Genomic DNA, 6,000 nt, shown 5'->3' with positions numbered 1-6,000 from the left:
GCATAGCTAGCTTTGCAACACTTCATTGGTCTTGTATCTTCATCTTCATCTTTGCTAATCTTCACTTAGTTGAGCGAGGCACTGCAGAGAACTTCTCCTGGCATCCTGGCTGGCCCTGGTTGCTCCCACAGACTCATGCCGATTCAGTGGAGGCCTGGCTGTTTCTACTAGATCTTGCCACCACTACTGATTCATGTTTGCTATCCTGGCACTACTGAACTGGACTGCTGGTATCTTGACAAATGGAAATTGGGCTCACCCCAAAGAACTACTCCTAAACAGGTCCACATCTCCATGTCCTACTTAGTATATTTTCTCTCCTGAACCCTTATTAAAAGTAGGTTTTAAAAAAAATCTAAGCCTACACAAACAGATAGATGTCTTGCAGACTCTAAGAGTAAACAGATGTCAGCCCAGACTACTATACCCAACAAAAAACTCAATCACTGTAGAAGGAGAAAACAAGATATTTCATAATAAAAACAAATTTAAACAATATCTACACACAAATGAAGCCCTGAAGAAGTTACTAGAAGGAAAACTCCAAAACAGGGGTGTTAAATATACCCATGACAACACAGGAAATAAACACACACATACACCACCATCACCACCACCACTACCACCACCACTACTACAACACTACTACAACAGGAGGAAGAAGAAGAAGAAGAAGAAGAAGAAGAAGAAGAAGAAGAAGAAGAAGAAGAAGAAGAAGAAGAAGAAGAAGAAGAAGAAGAAGAAGAAGAAGAAGAAGAAAAAGCAGCAGCAGCATTAGGAATTGATATCTCTCAAAGCAATGGATGAAATTTCCTAATAGAAAGACACAGGCTAACAGAATGGATGTGAAAACAGGATCTATTACTCTGCTACATAAAAGAAACACACCTCAGCAACAAAGACAGGCATTGCCTCAGCATAAAGGGGTGGGAAAAAATTTTCAAGCATATGAACCTAAGAAACAAGCCTGTGTAGCCAATCTAATATCTTACAAAATAGACTTCAAACCAAAATTAATAATTAAGGAGAAATATACTTCATACTCATCAAAGGAAAAATCCACCAAGTTGTTGTTTCAATTCTTAATATCTATGCCCCAAATGCAAGGGCATCTATGTTTGTAAAAGAAACATTACTAAGGCTTAAATCACACATTGTCCCTCACACATTGATAGTGGGAGAGTTCAATACCCCACTTTTACTAACAGACGGGTCATCCAGACAAAAATAAACAGATCGATACTGGAACTAACAGATGCTATGAACCAAATGGACCTAAAAGATACAGACAGAACATTTCACCCAAACATAGAAATGTATACATTCTTCTCAGCACCTCATGGAACTCTCTCCAAAAACAGCTACATACTCAGTCACAAAGCTGTTTTCAACAGATACAATAAAATTTAAATAAATCCCTATCTTATCACATCATCATGGATTAAAGCTGAATTTCAACAATGGAAACAACAGAAAGCCTACAAACTCATGGAAACTGAACAACTCTACTGAATGACCTCTGGGTCAAGACAGAAATAAAAAAATTAAAGACTTCCTAGAATTCAAAGAAAATGGATGTACAGCATACCCAAATTTATGGGACACAAGGAAAGCAGTGATAAGTAGAAAGTTCATAGCACTAGATGCCTACATAAACATACTAGAGAGAGCTCTCATTAGCATCCTAACAGCACACCCGAGAGCTCTAGAACCAAAAGAAGTAAGCACATTTGCCTTAAGTTTGGTTTTGCTGCTGTGAAGAGACACCATGGCCAAGGCAACTATTAATTAAAGACAGCATTTAATTGGGGCTAGCTTACAGGTTCAGAGGTTCAGTCCATTATCATCAAGGCTGGAACATGGCAGTGTCTAAGCAGTACAGTAGTTGCTGAAAGTTCTACATCTTCATCCAAAGACAGACAGGAAAGACAGGCTTTCAGGCAGCTAGAATGAGGGTTTTAAAGCCCATGCCCACACTGGCACACCTACTCCAACAAGGTCACACCTACTCCAACATGCCGCACCTTCTAATTGTGCCACTCCTTAGGCCAATCATATTCAAACCATGACACCACCTAAGATGAGTAGAGGACAGGAAATAATCAAACTCGGAGCTAAAATCAACAAAATACAAACAAAGAGAACAACATAATGAGTCAATGAAACAATGAGCTGGTTCTTTAAGAAAATTAACAAGATAAACACACTCTTATCCAAATTAACTAAAATGGAGAGAGAGAATATCCAAATTAATAAAATCATAAATAAAAACAACACACAGCAAGGAAATCCAAAAAGCTATTAAATCTTTGAAAACCTGTACTCTGCAAAATTGGGAAAATCTAAAAGATATGGACAATTTTCTCAGTAGATATCACTTACCAACATTAAATCAAGATCAGATAAATTATTCAAATAGGCCTATAACCCTAAGGAAATGAAGCGGTCACTAAAATTCTCCCAAATAAATAAATAAATAAATAAATAAATAAATAAATAAATAAATAAATAAAAGCAAGCCAAGGACCAAATGGTTTTAGCACAAAGTTCTACCAGACTTTCAAAGATCTAACACCAATACTCCTCAAATTATTCCACAAATTAGAAACAGAAGCCAAATCATGGAAGGACTCATGACCACAGTCCATGCCATTACTGCCACTCAGAAGAACAAGGATGGCTCCTCTGGAAAGCTGTGGTGTGATGGCCGTGGGACTGCCCAGAATATCATCCCTGCATCTACTGGTGCTGCCAAGGCTGTGGGCAAGGCCATCCCAGAGCTGCACAAGAAGCTCACTGGCATGCCCTTTCATGTCCCTACCACCAATGTGTCCATTGTGGATCTGACATGCCACCTAGAGAAAACTTCTAGCTATGATTACATCAAGAAGGTGGTGAAGCTGGCATACAAGGGCCCACTAAAGGACATGCTGGGCTACACTGAGGACCAGGCAGTCTCCTGCGACTACAAAAGCAACTCCCACTCCTCCACCTCTGATTCTGGGGCTGGCATTGCTCTCAGTGACAACTTTGTGAAGCTCATTTCCTGGTATGACATTGAATATGGCTACAGCAACAGGGTGGTGGACCTCATGGCCTATGTGGTCTCCAAGTAGTAAGAAGCCATGGACCACCCAACCCAGAAAGGACACAATTAGCAAGAGAGAAGCCTCTGTCTGCTGAGGAGTCTCTGTCCCAACTCAGCCCCTGACACTGAGTATTTCCTTCACAGTTTCTGTCCCAGACTCCCCCCATAACAGGAGGAAACTAGGAAGCCCTAATCTCTTGAATACCACCAATAAAGTTTACTGTACCACACACACACACACACACACACACACACACACACACATACACACACAAAGAATCAAATCATAAATAGAAGTACCTGTGCATCTATGTTTATTGAGGCATTATTCACAATAGCCACGTTGTGAAGTTATTGTAGATGTTCATCAATGTGTAAGTCGATGAAGAAAATTTTGATATGTGTGTCTGTATTGTTCTTACTGACTGAATAATATTCCATTGTTGTATGTGTACATATATATGTATATGTACATATATATGCACATATAAATAAATGAAGTATTATTCAGTCAGTAAAAATAAAACCAGGTGATGAAGCAGAGTCAGGCCATCCCAGGCTACTGAGTGAATTAACGTGTATCCTGAGCAATTTAGTGCTACCCTGTCTTAAAATAAATAGTATATACAGGAATAGGGATATAGCTTAGTGATATTGTGCTTGCTTAGCATTTATGAAGCTGTTGGTTCAAAGCTAAATTAATGAAACAATGTTATTTCGAGAAAATGAATAGAACTGGAGATTATCATGTTAGCAAAATAAATAAGACCAAAAAATGATAAAAAAAAAAAAACAGAAACCAACTGTATTTTATGAGTCTACAGTCACACCAATATCCAAGGTACACAAAGATTCAACAAAGGAAGAGAATTACAGACCAACTTTCCTCAGGAACATTGATACAAAAATATTCAACAAAATACTCACAAACTGAATCCAAGAACATCAAAAACATCATCCACCATGACCAAGTAGGTCCATCCCAGAGATGCAGGGATGGTTTGACACACGAAAATCTGTCAATGTAATCCACCATATAGACAAACTAAAAGAAAAAAAACACATGATCAACATTAGATGCTAAAAAGGCCTTTGACAAAATCCAGCATCCCTTCATGTTAAAAATCTTGGAGAGATGAGGAACACAAGGGACATACATTAACATAATAAAGGAAATTTTACAACATGCCTAAGGCCAACATCAAATTAAATGGGGAGAAACTCATAATAAAATCAGGAACACGACAAGGCTGCCCACTTTCTCCATATCTATTCAATATAGTAATTGACATTCTAGCTAGAGCAATAAGATAGTGAAGGAGATCAAGAGAATACAAATTGGAAAGGAAAAAGTCTAAGTATTGCTATTCACAGATACTAGACATAACATATATCTATAAGAAATGAAAATGTATGTATGATATAAGATAATATTTAATAGGAAACTCCTACAGCTGATGCACACCTGATACAAGATTAAGCTTAATAAAAAAAAAACAATAACCCTCCTATATACAAATGACAAACAAACTGAGAAGAAATTAAGGAAGCAACACTCTTCACAGTAGCCGCAAATATTATAAAACATCTTGAGGTAACCCTAACCAACAAAGTGAAAGATTTGCATGATAAAAGAGTTAAGTTTTTGAAGAAAGAAATAGAAAAAGGCATCAAAAGATGGAAAGATTTCCCATACTCATGGATAAGTAGGTTAATATAGTAAAAGTGGCCATCTTACCGAAAGGAATCTGAAGATTCAATACAATCTGCATCAAAATTTAAAAATAATTCCCTTAAAATCTTGAAAAGACAATATTCAACTTCATATGGAAACAAAACCCGATAAATAAAACAGACCTGAACAATAATAGAACTTCCAAAGCTATCATCATCCCTGACTTCAAACTGTACTGAAGAGCAATAGTAACAAAACCCACATGGTATTGGCATAAAAAGAGACTCGTTGACCAACAGAATCAAATCAAAGACCCAGACATAAATCAACACACCTATAGACCCCTGATTTTTTATAAAGAAGTCATATACATACAATGAAAAAAATGAAAGCATTTGTTTATTTTTTATTGGGTATTTATTTCATTTACATTTCCAATGCTATCACAAAAGTCCCCCACACGCTCCCCCACCCACTCCCCCACCAACCCACTCCCACTTCTTGGTCCTGGCGTTCCCCTGTTCTGAGGCATATAAAGTTTGCACAACCAATGGACCTCTCTTTCCACTGGTGGTAGACTAGACCATCTTCTGATTCATATGCAGCCAGAGACACGAGCTCCTGGGTGGGGGGGGGGGGGCGGGGGCGGGTAACTGGTTAGTTCATATTGTTGTTCCACCTATAGGATTGCAGATCCCTTTAGTTCCTTGGGTACTTTCTCTAGCTCCTCCATTGGGGGCCCTGTGATCCATCCAATCAATAGCTGACTGTGAGCATCCACTTCTGTGTTTGCTAGGCCCCGGCATAGTCTCACAAGAGACAGCTATAACTGGGTCCTTTCAGCAAAATCTTGCAATGGTGTCAACGTTTGAAAGCTGATTATGGGATGGATCCCCGGATATGGCAGTCTCTAGTGGTCCATCCTTTCGTCTCAGCTCCAAACTTGGTCTCTGTAACTCCTTCCATGGGTGTTTGGTTCCCAATTCTAAGAAGGGGCAAAGTGTCCACACCTTGGTCTTTGTTCTTCTTGAGTTTCATGCATTTACAAATTGTATCTTATATCTTGGGTATTCTAAGTTTCTGAGCTAATATCCACTTATCAGTGAGTACATACTGTGCGAGTTCTTTTGTGATTGGGTTACCTCACTCAGGATGATGCCCTCCAGGTTCATCCATTTGCCTTGGAATTTCAAAAATTCATTCACTTTAAAAGCTGAGTAGTACTCCATTGTGTAAA

General features: G+C 38.5%; 1 pseudogene; it reads left to right on the top strand.

Annotated features, from left to right (window-relative positions):
• Window positions 1-2,621: 2,621 nt before the first annotated feature.
• On the top strand, window positions 2,622-3,116 carry LOC110289641 (glyceraldehyde-3-phosphate dehydrogenase pseudogene; annotated as a pseudogene).
• The last annotated feature ends 2,884 nt before the right edge of the window (window positions 3,117-6,000 follow it).

The sequence above is a fragment of the Mus caroli genome, unplaced genomic scaffold (genome assembly GCF_978045245.1).
Source record: "Mus caroli unplaced genomic scaffold, Mus_caroli_1 scaffold_2, whole genome shotgun sequence".
NCBI classification, from domain to species: domain Eukaryota; kingdom Metazoa; phylum Chordata; class Mammalia; order Rodentia; family Muridae; genus Mus; species Mus caroli.
Note: the sequence above shows the minus strand (reverse complement) of the source record. Positions and strands in the feature narration are given on the sequence as shown.